The 15,139-nt window shown below is 36.5% G+C and overlaps 1 protein-coding gene across 5 annotated transcripts in view; it reads left to right on the top strand.

Moving 5' to 3' along the window:
• The window catches only part of TPRG1 (tumor protein p63 regulated 1), a 378,969-nt gene that overhangs the window by 215,713 nt on the left and 148,117 nt on the right, over positions 1 to 15,139 (top strand). For 2 of the 5 annotated variants that reach the window (XM_074190656.1, XM_074190655.1), the window contains exon 1: positions 8,675 to 8,940. The exons of the other annotated variants lie outside the window; for them this stretch is intronic. The gene's annotated coding sequence lies outside the window, so the exon portion shown is untranslated. Of the gene's footprint in view, positions 1 to 8,674; positions 8,941 to 15,139 lie in introns of those variants that run through there. 5 annotated transcript variants of the gene reach the window in all.

Here is a 15,139-nt window from a genome sequence, read left to right as displayed (position 1 = left end):
TCTCAACACCTATCAAACAGCTCTTTTTTTTCTTTTGGATTACAGTGGGTATATTTAGAAGAAGGGATCTAGGGGGTGGCTAGGTGGCATAGTGGATAAAGCACCGGCCCTGGAGTCAGGAGTACCTGGGTTCAAATCCAGTCTCAGACACTTAATAATTACCTAGCTGTGTGGCCTTGGGCAAGCCACTTAACCCTGTTTGCCTTGCAAAAACCTACAAAAAGAAGGGATCTAATCTTAAATATAAGGCAAAATAGAAAAATGGGAAATTTACAGAAAAAATAATCAGCATCTTATCACATTTAGAAACTCTTAGGACATTTAGAGAGTCTCCCAAAGCTATAGAGAAAAAACGGTTATCCTAACAGCTCCCATTATATCAGCTGACTACAAAGTGACTTCCTCATACTCTTCATCATAATGAGGTATGTAGTACAAGTGAATTGACTTTCTTTGAGAGATGAGGAAATGAAATTCAGAGATCAGGGGATGTGGCCAAGGTAACCCAGGAAGTCTTTGACAGAACTGGAGCTCAACTTTTCTGTTTATAAAACCATTGCCCTTTTGACTCGTGGAAATGAGAATCAGGAGACACTTGCAAATAAGAAAGTATCCCTAATGATTTCAGTCATTTTATTTGGGGAAGATATATGATGAGAAATGAAATGGAGAGAGGAAGAGAAATGAGTTTAGTTGGCTGTTTGGATTTAAAGGGTCTCTTTAAAAGTTTAAGGGACTGGGAATTCTTAGCTTCAAGAACAGAAGACTTGATGGGGTTAGGGGACATGAAGAGCTGAGTTAGAATCATGCCTTAGATATGTACCACCTGTGTGACTGAGCAAGTCTCTCCCTCTCTGTCTGCTTCAGTTTCTCTTCTGGAAGATGAGGATAATAACAGCACTTCCCTTCTTGGGTTGTTGTGAGGATAAAAGGAGATAATATTAGAAAAGTACTTTGTAAATGTTAGAGTCCTGTAAAAATGCTGTTATTAGTTATTATTATTTAAGTATTTGGATGACTGTCATCTGAGGGAGGTATTCATCTCAGACTTCAGTGGGCAGAGCCAAGCACAATAGGTAGATATTGCAAAAAAAAAAAAAAAAGAAAATTATACTTGGATGTTAAGGGGAAAAGCTTCCTAAGAAAAGGAGGGCCTAGAGATATGGTGGCATCCCTCCAATTGCTGGCTTCAAGCAGAGACTGGCCACATCCTGGTTATGCTTGCTGAGTATGTTATAGTGAGGAATATTCTAGTAAATGGGCTACACTAGATGACCTCTGAGGGTTCTGCTGGTTCTCAAATCTAGTGATTCTTAGTCTAATAAACTGACTGATTTCTGCAGTAGTGGGTTCAACCCGCCCCCCCCACCAAAAACAAGGAAAAGAAAAACTCACTTGGGGCTATATTGTTTACATAGCTTGTATCTTATGTGTCCTTAAAGTTGTGTGCTTCTTGAGGACAACGACTGCCTCCCTTTTATATTTTGAATCTCCCATATGTAACACAGAGCCTGACCCATAGCTGATATTTCTAAAATGATTTATTGATGCATTATCTTGAAAAGAACTTATATTTCATACTATTAATTAAATCAATAAATGCAAGAGGGAGTAAATGAATGAAAGTATGAATGATGTAATTAACAATGAATGAGTATGCCTCTTTATCATCTCAAGCATCAAATAAAAAGCTTGTCTTTTGAAGCCCTCCATGAACAGGTTGCTTCCTATCTTTCCACTCTCCTTTCTTTCTTTTTTTTTTTAATTTTATTTATTTAAGGCAATGGGGTTAAATGATTTTGCCCAAGGTCACACAGCTAGGTAATTATTAAGAGTCTGAGACCCGATTTGAACTCATGTCCTCCTGATTCCAGGACTGGTGCTCTATCCACTGCACCACCTAGCCACCCCACCCCTTTCTTTTTGATTTAATGACTCTTTCTTCTTGATTTGACTCCCATGGAACACTTCAGCTTGTAATTATGCATTGAACTGGCTTTTCTCCACCTTTGGCATACTCTTCCTCTTTACCTCTATCTCTCAGCTTCCAAGGCTTCTTTTAGGTCTCTATTAAAACCACACCTTCAGCAGGGAGTCTTTCCCATTTCTTCTTAATGCTAGTGCCTTCCTTCTCAGATTACCTTCTATATCTTGGTTCTACCTAGCTGTCTGCATATTGCCTCCTCCATTAGACTGGGGGCAAGGGCAGCTAGATGGCATAGGGAGTAGAGTGAGAGCCCTGAAGTTCAGAGGAACTGAGTTGAAATCCGGTGTTAGACACTTAACTAGATATGTGACCTTGAGCAAGGCACTTAAAACATGATTTATATCAATCATTCTGATTCATATCTGTCCACTAGACCCAGATGGTTCTGGAGGAGAAAGTGAGGCTGGGGTCTTAGCACCCCCCCACACACTTCCACACTCATATCCAGTTCATGTGCTTGTCATGGCATCACTTCCCTGATGTGGTGGTCTTCTTCAAGAAGGAAGGACACACATCATCAGACTGTGAGTTCAATGATGGTAGGGTTTTTTCTGTTTATCTTCAGAGCGCTCGGCATAAAGTCCATTACATTGGAAGTTGTTGACTAGTCAGATGCCTAAGCCTTGCCTAAGAGAATGCCATCACTAGACTGTGGAATTTCTCTTTCTCTTTTTCAAAATATAAACATTAAGGTCTTTATTGCAGAATTTGAGTCATGTTTGTCCTTTTAATAAGTGCCAGTGTTCATCTGCCTCAGCTATACCAAATTATCTGTGTATCTAGTGAATAGAGACTTACCATCAGCAAAACAGACAAACAGAAGGACCTTGGCTTTGCCACTATTTCTGACCACTTCCTGGTTTATTCATCTCTAATGGTCTTACCTTTTAGATCCCAGATCAAACTTCTGGGCCAGGCCACAGTACAGAGCCCAGGCCAAATGAGACTGAAGCAGACAGCATTGAAGATGTCACCACCATGCAGAGGGCAGAGATGCTCTTACTCAATAGAGTCTCATTTCCAGCTCTGATCATCATTGCCTTCAGAAGTACAGAGAGAATCTTGAGGGGAAGTTGACATTATATAAGTAATCTCTGTGGACCATGTGCTTTGTATTCAATTTGCAAGTGGTCAGCTTCTAGACCTGCAGCAGCTTCTCTCAGCTATAGGAGATGATGATAGGATTGCTGCTGTGGGGTGAAAAATCAACACAGTATATTAATTCTGAGTGGCTTTTGTCTTATAAAGTGTATATACAGATACCCATGATGTTCCAAACTTAATAGTTTATTTTAAGAGAAGGGGATGCTCAGCACATTCTTGGTGTGACCAGCAAAGTGCCTGGCAGTAGAGTCAATTGTGAAGTCCCAGTCTTAGTGTGATTTCCCAGGGCCTAAGAGCACAACTTTCTCATCAGAGGAAATGACCACAACACTTCAAAATATGAGGGACCCCCTAAAGCATATTATGGGGCATCATAGTTTGTTTCATCTATGGCAAATTTCCACTTGATATTGGTCTTACCTCAGGAGGTATACAGGATCATGTGAACTGGGGAGTCATGATCATGTGGTTCACTCAAAGCTAAGGGAGGAGAAATTTTTCAGTGGGAGGAAGAGGTTAACCATGTCAAAAGCACAAGAGAGAAAACAGAGGATGGGGAAAGGAAAAAAAGGATATGAGATTTGCCATTGATAATATTTTTGACCATTTATAGAGCAATTTTGTAAAGTGATGACTGATGGGATAAAAGGGATGTAGTGGTATAAACAGACTATAAGGGACTGAGGAAACATTGAGAAGCAGAGAAATAGACAATGTCAACAACTTCACACAGTTTGCCAAAGGATAAGAGGAGATTTGCCATAGCAAGGTAAGACAGGAGTGATAGAGATTTTGTTTTAAAGGATCAAGAAACCTTAAATCTATTTACAGGTAAAGAGGAATTCCTCAAGGATGAGTGTATGTGCATGGGACTGCTAGAGTGAGATTCTGTAGAAAATAGGAGAGGCTGTGGGAGAACTGGGAGAAGAGGCCAAGTGTTTATCTCAATGAGTGGAGGTTTTATTACAGAAAAAAGCAAAGTGGAAACGATGGGGCTAGTTGACTGGGCCTAGGAATGATGATTTTTTTTATGGGCTAGGATTACAATCCATAATCACCAACCCAGAAAAAAAACTGAGCATAATACTTCAGGACAAAAAAAAAAGACATCCAATGAATCTTCTAGAATTCCTGAGGAAAAGGCCAGAGATGAACATAAAATTTCAAATACAAGACTTAAAAGAAACATAAAGAGATAAACAGAAAAGTGAAAACAAAAGTGACTTAACAAAGCTTAACTATCAACATCCCTACATGGAAAGATGATAACTTGTAACTTTTAAGAACCATGTCAAAATTAGAGCAGTTAGAAGTAGTATACGTAACAGAGGGGGCAAGTATAAGATTGATTTGGATGGTATGATAGGTAAAAAATGTAAGGGTGAGCAAGAGGATTGCACTGGAATAAGAAGGAAGGAAGAGGTAGAAGCGAGTAAATTATTTTATATGAAAAGGCATGAAAGAGGAAAAGATGGAGGTTGGGTCATAGTGAGATAGGAAGGAAGGGAATAGATGGGGGGGTTGCTGATAAGAAGGGAAGACAGATGGGGTGGAGGTGGTGGTTAGAAGCAAAATACTGGTGAGTAGAAATCTGGTAAAGGAGAGAGGGATGGGGGGAGAGAGAGGGAGAGAGGGAGAGAGGGAGAGAGGGAGAGAGGGAGAGGGAGAGGGAGAGAGAGAGAGAGAGAGAGAGAGAGAGAGAGAGAGAGAGAGAGAGAGAGGAAGTAAACTACATCTTGCTGAGAGGTGACATAGGCAATGAAGTAATGCCAATACTTAACATATGCACCAAATAGTATAGCATTTCATTTTTAAAAGAGAATTAAATGAGTTACAAGAAGAAATAGTAAAATTATATTAGTGGGAGACTTCAACTTCCTTCTCAGAACTAGATAAATCAAAAAACAAACAAGAAAGAAGGTAAGGAGTGAAAAGAATTTTAGAAAAGTTAGATAGGATTGATCTCTGGAGAGAATTGGATGGGGAAAGAAAAAATATATAATTTTACATGACACCTTGGCAAAAATTAATCATATATTGGGGCATATAAAACTCAATCAAATGCAGAAAGGCAGAAATATTAAATGCCTCCTTTTCAGATCATAATGCAATAAAATTACATTCAATAAAGGGCAATATAAAAATAAATTTGAAATTAATTGGAAACTAATGCTACCCTAAAAATGAAGTCAAGGACAAATCACTGAAATAATTGATAATTTCTTCAAAGAAAATGAGATCAATGAGACAGCATATCAAAATTTATGGGATACATCAAAAGTAGTATGGAAATTTATATTTCTAAAGTCTTACATAGAGAAAAGAGTAGATTAATAAAGTGTGCCTGCAACTAAAAAGAACATAAAAAGAACAAATTAAAACTCCCCAATTAAAAAACAAATTTGAAAATTTGAAAATCAAAACGAAGATCAATAAAATTGAAAGAAAAATATGAAATCGCTATATAATCTATGAGATGGTTTTATGGGGAAAATCATAAAATAGATAAGCCATTGGTTAACTTTGATTTAAAAAAAGAAAAAAGAAAACCAAATTATTGTTATCAAAAACATAAAGAGTAAATTATCATCAATGAAGAGGACATTGAAACAATTATTAGAAGCTATTTTGCTTAATTATATGCCAACAAATCTGGCATTATAAATGAAATGGATAATATTATCAAAAAATATAAATTTCCCAGATTACAAAATTAAAATACATAAATAAACCAATTTTAGCAAAGGAAATCAAACAAGTCATCAGTGAACTTTATAAGAAAAATCCTCAAGATCAGATGGATTCACAAGCAAATTCTAGAAAAAAACATTTAAAGAAAAAATTAATTTTGATTTTAAATAAATAATTTGGAAAAACAGACAAAAAAGGAGTCCCACCTAGTTCCTTTTACAACATATGATGCTGATATCTAAATCAGAAAGTCAAAACAGAAAATTAAAATTATAGACCAATTTCCCTAAAAATATTAATGCAAAAATCTTAAACAAAATGGTAGGAGATTACAGAAACATCACAATTATCATTCATTATGGCCAACTGGATTTTATACCAGGAATGCATGACTGGTTCAATATTACAAAAACTATCAATATAATTGACCATATCAATAATCAACAAACATCATACGATTATCTCATTAGAGGCAGATTTTTTTTTTGCCAGCATATAGAACTAATTCCTATTAAAAATACTAGAGAGCACAGGAATAAATGGGGTTAAAAAATGATAAGTAGTAACTATTTAAAACCATCAACAATCTTGGGGAGGAAGGAAAGAAGGAAAGAAGGGAGGGATAAAAATTTGAAACTTAAAATCTTACAAAATGAATGTTAAAAACTAACTCTACCTGTAATTGAAAAAATAAAATCCTGTCAAGTACAAAAAAATAAACATTGAAAAATAAAAAATAAATAAAACCATTAGAAAGCATTACTGTAATGGGAACAAGCTAGAAGCCTCTAATAAAATAAGTTGCTAAACAAGGATGCACATGATCACCACTATTAGTCAATATTGAACTAGACAGGTTAACTGTAGTGATAAAAAAAGAAATGAAAGAATTAAAATAGGCATCGAGAAAATAAGACAATACTCTTCAAATGATTTTGTGGTAAACTTAGAGAAGCTGAGAGAATCAACTGAAAGTTTTGTTGAAAGAATTAACAACTCTAGAAGTTGTAGGATATAAAATAAACTCATCTAAATCATCAGCATTTCTATGTATTACCAACAAATCCCAGTAGCAAGAGATAAAGAGAAATTAAACTTAAAATAACTGTAGAATATAAGTTACTTGGGAGTCCACATTCTAAGATAAACCTCTCAATTATATGAACACAATTACCAAATACATATCACACAGTTAAATCGGATCCAGCCAATTAGGAAAATATCAGTTGTATGTGGAAGCAATATAATAAAACTAATACATTTTCCTATTAAGTGCCACGCCAATGAAACTATCAAAATATTTTATAGAGCTAGAAAAATAACGAAATTCATTTGGAAGAGCAAAAGTTCAATAATATCAAGGAAAATAATGAAAAGAAATAATGTGAAGGAAGATGCCCTAGTCAATACACTAGAATTGAAGCTGTAGAAAAAAGAACCAATTAGCCTATACGTTCTCCCTTGTTCCTGACTTGCCTTGAGGATTGGTTGCTGAATAGAATGTTAAGGGCTGATTTTCCAACCTTTTCATTGCAGAAGAAAAATCTGAAGATCATAGAAATGACCTGCTCACAGCTACACCATTATACTTAGAGATAGGAGTGGAACCCAAGAGATCTCTTGTCTATAAATTCAATGTTACTGCAATAATGTGGAATTGAGGTTCTAATCTGTTATGTTTTAATTAATTGCAAATTTAGAGGCATTTGGAGTATCAGCTGCCATCTACAACTCTGACTTTATGATTGAACAATCTGACCCAGATAGGGAAAACTATGATCCAGGGTCACATATTAATTAGAAGAGCCAAGATTTGGAACAAGTTTTCTAATTCTAAATTCTGTGCTCATTCCTGCCCTCTACTCCTTCCCAAATCATCTCAGAAAGGCAGCAAAAGGTTGCAGAAAAACACAACTGTAGTCAAGATAGGATTGATTTATGGAGTAGACAAGTTATGCGACCATAGATAGCAAGTCACTTCAACTTTCTGAACTTCAGTTTTCTTATCTATATGATAGAATAATTGTACTTCAACTAGTTATGGATTTGTTATGAAAAGATAATTAAATAATAGTTGTTAAATAACTATTGTAATTATTTCTATGTCAGAATAATACCCTTAATGAATTACTGGGTCTTAATTATCTATAAAAATTATCTGTAAAAAGACAGAATCACAGTCTTAGAAGCAAAAGTGACCTTCAAGATCATTTTGCCCAATTGCCTCTTTTTAACAGATGAAACTAGAAGTGCAGTGATTATCCCAATACCATGTTGATAGTTAGAGACCATAGTAACTAGACCAAATTCTGGCCCTTCTAAGTTCTTGGCCAGTGGTCTCTCCATTGAATAATGTAAATTTATGAGTTCCTGTGGTTTTTACTATTTCTTTTCCCCAAAAGATAAGCTGATCATACAGTCAGACTAGTGCCCATGGCTATTTTCTCTCACTTCTTTATGTAATAGATTCAGTAAATGTCTACTAAGATCTGCTCATTGGGAAGGAGAATTTCATATGGAAAGAGGAAATCCAATTCAAGGAAGAGGCATGGGCTTCCTTTTCCTTCTCTCCCCTTCCTCATTTCTTCCACATGTTTATTTTCTATTTCATTGCTCTAATTGAGTTTTTAATTTCTCATTTTTGTCTGAATAACTCTCTAATTCCTCTAACTCTCTAATTCCTCTAATTCCTCTAACTCCTCTAATTCCAGCACAGTAGAAGTTTGATAATATTTGTTGATTGATTGATTAGTTGCTGATCATCCTAGGTTACTAGTGAAAAACCAGTCAGATGACACTGAGGTAGAGGACCAAGAGGTGTGTCCCAACAGAGGCGTGGCATAACCAGAGAGGCAGGCTCCTGATGTCTGACCGGTTTAGTCACAACCAGGGAAACTATTTTGACATAATACTTTCATTGCTACAAGAGCAAATAACTTCACTTGGAATCTTGGTCTCCTCTAAGAAAAAAGACCAGATTCTGATTGAGAAAAAGTTGAGAGTCAGAAGACATATCTTGTTTGCCATCAGTTAAAGCTCTCAGCTCTAGCCACTCCATTCTGACAGGTTGAGTGTGCAGAGAAAACTGCTAACTGCAGACACTTTCTACTTCCAATACAAGAAAGGGCTTTCTTTAACAGAAGATACATCTTAAACAGGTAAGACCAATTAACTTGTCTCTATGGCTGTTGAATTGATTTTGAATACAGGTACAAGGGTAGAGAAGTTAGGTCAAGATTCAAGGAAAGAAGGAAATCCTTCCCCTACCACCACCCACAAAAGTAGTGTGGCTCAAAGACAACAAATCAGACAACTCATGCTCTTCCATCCAGTCTTCATCAATAATATACCATTTGACTAGAGGCAACTATTTGTATCTCATACCTTCTAAATTGGAAAGGGTTAGTGTTAATACTGACGATATACTGCATAACTTCCATTATCTAACCTACAGGACTGCATGGATATTGGGGTTTAAAAGTTCTCTCATTCTCTTGCCCCCTATCCTCTTCTTCTCTTCCTTCTGTTCTCCTTTCTTTCCTTCCCTTTTACTTTTTTTTCTTTCTTTCATTCTCTTTCTCTTTTTTCTTTCTTCCTCCTTCCTTTCTTTTCACTTTTCCTTTCTTCCTTCTTTCCATCTTTCCATCTTTCCCTCCTTTCTTCCTTCTCTTTTTCTATCATAGTCACTTCTTTCTGCAGGGATAGCTGGTTTGCATGTATTTGTATAATATATATTTAGATATGTTTACTTATCTGTATATAGATAAATACATATGTGTAAATGCATACACATCTTCTTGTACTTTGCTATCAACTTTTCTGGGTTCTGTTAGAAGAAATCTATAATTCTGAACATAATCTGATAGGAGTTGGGTCAGTATAAAAAAACACCTGAATGCTAATGGCAATAAGGATTTTAGTTTCCTCATTCACTATGGGGGAAAGACAATTCCATCTCTGCATAAGTATCTCCCAAACTGACTCCCCTAATTTCCTCTCTTATGAGAGCTGTCATTATATCTGTATTGTTTTACACTTTTAAGATAATCTCATTCTCTAGTTTCTGTGGGGTTTTTTTCTGGGGATGCTAATTTTAGCTATCTCTTTTTTCTTCTGCCAAAAAGGTTACATCCTCCTTAGTTGTGAATATTTCCGGGGGGGGGGGGGGGGGAGAAAGAGAGAGAGAGAGAGAGAGAGAGAAAATGAATATACACTCATATGCATGTTCCTATTGCTCTTCTAAATGACTCTCCTGTTCTGTGTGGTGACAGGATTAAAATTCACTTCCATGAGTTCAGCATAGACTGGCCTAGGCCACTGGAGCTTTTTTGTGTAATGGGGTCTCACTGTATTTTTGTTCATTGTGGTCTTTCCTCCTATGATCCCTTTAGTGGACAGGCAAACCATCATCCACCCCCCACCCCCTTCACAGTATTGACATCCTCATATACCTTCTGGTCTTAGCACAGAATAATTCCAATGACTAAAATGCTTTCCTACCTTGCTATTGCTTCTTAAAACCTTGGTTCTTCTTCAATCATGGGCCACCTCCTCCCACATGAGGCCTTTTCTGAGCCCTTTGGATCCAATCCCTCTCTCCCTGGAATCTCTTTCTATATATTTTCTTTTTGCTGCTCTAGGGCTATGTTTTCTAGTCTATATACTCTGAAAACCTGAGAATACATTGGTTGTTTTTAATTTTGATGTCTTTCTCCAGTATCTAACAGATCATCTGGTATAGTTACAATTAATTCCTTATCCAAGATGTGCATATTAAACAACTCTGTCTAAAGCACTGAGCATTCAAAAGAGAAATATTACCAGTCTGAAAGATGGTTTTATTCTAGTTGGAGAGATGCCCTGCCATGTAGAGGAATATGGAAAATATTTTCAAACCAGGTGCCAGACAACCTGGGGGGGGGGGGGAGAAAATGTGACCAGTAAAGGAAGGCCAGAAAAGACCTTAAGTAAGAAGTAGAACTTTCATTGCTCTTAAAGGGAGTCAGAGATTTAAAAAAACTGGTCATGAGAAGTGAGTTAGTTCATTCCAGGCACTGAGGACATTTGGACAAAGGATAAGAGGAATAAGAAAAACAATGAAGAGTATCCAACATGGCTGCAATCCAGATCTAATGGAAGAAAGTGATCTGGAAAGGTAGGAGGGGAGATTCTGAAGAACTCTAAATGACAAATTACCTTTGAAGTTTATTGAGTAGAGGTTACTATGAACTCACTTAACCAAAGTTTATGTCTTTGATAGTCATCAGTCAATAAACATTTATATGGCCTACTATAGGTCAGACTTGTTTTTTGAGTGGCTTGACAGTATCTCCTAGGACTTGGCCATACTAAATTGAGGGGATGAGATTACTTTTCTGATTAGGTCTTAATTAAGCTCCAAACTGGCCCTGCCAACCAATGGTCTATTGATTGTATTTTCCCTAGTGCCTGAGGTTCTGCCTTGTATGAGCCATAGGAAATGGGCTGTCATTTCTGGTTTCCATGTGAGGAAATGGGACCAGGTGGGGCTCAGGTATTCTCACGGTCAAGAGATATCATCAAGGGATTGAGAGAACACACTTCCCTGATTGAAATAAATCCTAGTGAAATCTGGGTGGACTAGAATTGGATTCAGGAAGCTTCAAAGTACATTCTGCCTCAGGTACTTCCTGAGTCTAAACTCCTAGACAAGTCATTAAGCTTTCAGAACCTCAACTCTAAAATAGGAATAATCATCCTTGTGCTGCCTGCTTGATTGGGGTGTGAGGAAAAGAAGTTGCAAACTTTCTATTGAGGTCCAAAGGGACGGGACAGTATCATTCTCATATAAACAGACCACTTTGTTTTTGTAGCTCTCTGTGATAATAAAATCACACCTCTGCCCACCAACCTTACATGCACACACCATACCTCAAATAATATTGAGCAAGTTAATTTTCCATGAGCACAAGGATAAATGGTGCCCTCCTCAAATCTTAAGGCTGATGCTCACACCTGCCTTGGGCATTCTCACAGACATGGACAATCTCAGAGTCAGAGGACACTGACCTTTAGGCCACTGGGTCAACAGCTGTTCAGTTTCTATTTTGCAAATTAGACTCAGTCATGATAATCACAATCCACAATTCTAGCATCCTTTAGTTTTTTTTTTCCCTTTCAAAGTCACAAATCACTATGAGATAGCATGAATATGTGAAAAAGGACAAGATTTTGTGTTATGAAACCAGAGTTCACATCCTGATTTGGCTACTTTTTTATTACCTGTGAGATCTTGGATATCTTTAGACTTCAAATTCTCTTTAACAGGAGGGAGTTGGATCTGATGATCCATAAGGTCTTCCAATTCTCAGTTTGACTCTTTGCTTCCATGCCCATATGACCTTAAATGGCCCTTTAGAGAATGAATAGCCTCTGTGGTCTTAATAGTAGCACTAGTCAATTTTTTTTCTTAATAGTATTTCCCCCCCTAATTACATGTAAAGATAGTTTTCAGCATTCAATTTTGTAAGGTTTTGAGTTCAAATTTATCTCTCTCCCTAAGACAACAAGAAATCTGATATATAATCATGTTAAACATATTTCCACATTTGCCACTTTGTAAAAGAAGAATCTAAAGAAAACAGGAAAACCATGAGAAAAAAAGAAAAAAATTGAAAATAGTATGCTTTTATCTGCATTCAGACTCCATAGTCCTTACTCTGGATGTGGTTAGTATTTTCCATTAGAAGTCCTTTAGAACTGTCTTGGATCATTGTATGTTGAAAGAGCTAAGTATGTCATACCAGATCATCATACAGTGTTGCTATGAATGTGTATGATGTTCTTCAGGTTCTGCTCACTTCACTCAGCATCAGGTCATGTCTTGCCAGTTGTATTTTTCCCTTCTGAAATCCACCTGATTGTCATGTCTTATAGCACATTAGTGATCAGTTACATTCGTTCACTACAGCTTGTTCATCCATTCCCCAATTGATGGCCATCTCCTCAATTTCTAATTCAACCAAAAAGGCTGCAAAAATGTTTTTATGTATTGCCCCCCCTTTTTTATAATCTCAGGAATACAGACCTAGTGGTGATGTTGCTGGAATAAAGAGTATGCACATTTTTATGGTCCTTTGGCCAAAGTTCTAAATTGCTCTACAGAATGGTTGGATAAAGTCATGTCTCCATCAACAATGTATTAGTGTCCCAGTTTCCCAACATGTTTTCCAACATTGATCATTTTGCTTTTCCATCATATTAACCAATTTTATAGGTATGATGAGGTGGTATCTCAGAGTTGTTTTAACTTGTATTTTTCTAAAAGTAGTAATTTAGAACATGTTTTTATATAACTATAGATAATTTCTTCATCTGAAAAACTACCTGCTCATAGAAATTTGATTCAGTTTTCTATAAATTTTAGAAATGAAATCTTAATCAGAAACACTAGCTGTGAAAATTGTTTTCCAATTCATCTCCTACTCCCCTATAGGGTAAGATAACTTTCTATTCCCAACTGAGTGTGTCTATATTCCTTCTTTGAGCTAAGTCTTATAAGAGTAAGGTTCAAACAATTTTTTAATATCATCACATTAAACTTATACCCACACCTTCTGTCTATATATACTTCTTATTACATGTTTGCAGTTAGATTGCTAGATGGATAAATAGATATGTAGATAGATAGATAATTACTGCATAGATTCAATTATCAGTAGTTACATGTATCATCTTCCTATATAGGAATATAAATAAAATAAATAAAAATCTTCTTGAGTATGTTTTGTTTGTTTCTGTTAACCTTTTTATGATTCTCAAGTCTTTCATTTGTAGACCAATTTTTCTTTTTTAGCTTTGGTCTTTTCATCAAGAAAATTTGAAAGACCCTTATTTCATTGAATATACATCTTTTCCCCTAAAAGATTATGATCAATTTTGCTGAGTAGCTGATTCTTGCTTGTAATTCAAACTTTTTTGTCTTCTGGAAGTCCTCTGATCCTTTAAGGTAGAAACTGTTGAGTTCTAACTAGTCCTTACTGTGACTCCTTAATATTTGAATTGTATTTTTCTGGCTTCTTGCTGTACTCTGTCCTTAATCTCATAATTCTGGAATTTAACTACAAAATTCCTGGGAGTTTTCTTTTGGGGTTCTCTTCAGGAGGTGATTCTTTCAATGGATTCTTTGAATGACTATTTCACCCTCTAGATCTAGAATATCAGAGTAATTTTCCTTAAAAATCTTTTGAAAGATGTTTTCCAGTCTTCCACTTGCACAATACTAATTCTTAAGAAATTATTTTCTTCAGTTACCTTTTTTACCTTTTTTTCCCCATTTGGCCAATTCTATCTTTAAAGGAGTTGTTTTCTTCAGGGGATGGTTTTCCCCCCCATTTTGTCAATTTTTTTAAGGAGTTACTTTCTTTAGTTAGTTTTGTATTTCTTTTCCAAACTGCTGACTTTTTATTTCAAAATTCTTCTGTATAACTCTCATTTCTTTCCCCCATTTTCCTCTATCTCTCTTACTTGATTTTTTTTAGGTTTTTGCAAGGCAAATAGGGTTAAGTGGCTTGCCCAAGGCCACACAGCTAGGTAATTATTAAGTGTCTGAGGCCAGATTTGAACCCAGGTACTCCTGACTCCAAGGCCGGTGCTTTATCCACTACGTAACCTAGCCACCCTGTCTCACTTGATTTTTAAAATACTTTTGGAGTTCTTCCAGGAGGACTTTTTGGGCTTGAAATCGATTCGTATCCTCCCTTTGAGGTTTCACATGGAGGCATTTTGATAATGTTGTCCTCTTCTGAGTTTGTGTTTGGATCTTCTCTGTTGCCATTGTAGCTTTCAATGATCAGGACTCTTTTTTCTTTCTTGCTAGTTGTTTAGCCAGTTTAATGATTTTTAAATTTGAACTCTGCTCTTGGGGTACAGGGGACACTGTGCCAAGCTTCTTGATCTGGGGGTCAGGGGCCTGTTCACTGGCTTTCCACTCTTAGGCCTCTGGTGCTGAGGTTAATTGTGCTTGTTGTGCTGGGGTTCTGGAGCTCACAATTTGCCATATGTGCAGAGAATGGAAGCTGCACAGCTGGTCTGCTGCCACTGAACTGCTGAACCAGGACTAAGGGCCTTGGTTGCTAAACTGTGCTATCTCTTAAGAGCCTTCCACTGGCTTACCCCAATACTACTATATAGAGCTGTACTCTCTTTTACTCAAATGAGACAGATCTTTCCTCAAATCTTCATTTATCTTAAGCTGGTATATAGTTGCATTCTGATTTTTTGTGAATTATTTTACTCTACAGTCCATTTAGATGCTCAATTTAACATTATTTCTGAGAAAAACAGGAAATTCAGGGAAATTTTTGGCTTCTCTCTGCC

The sequence above is a fragment of the Macrotis lagotis genome, chromosome 6, assembly GCF_037893015.1.
Source record: "Macrotis lagotis isolate mMagLag1 chromosome 6, bilby.v1.9.chrom.fasta, whole genome shotgun sequence".
Classification (NCBI taxonomy): Eukaryota; Metazoa; Chordata; class Mammalia; order Peramelemorphia; family Peramelidae; genus Macrotis; species Macrotis lagotis.
Note: the sequence above shows the minus strand (reverse complement) of the source record. Positions and strands in the feature narration are given on the sequence as shown.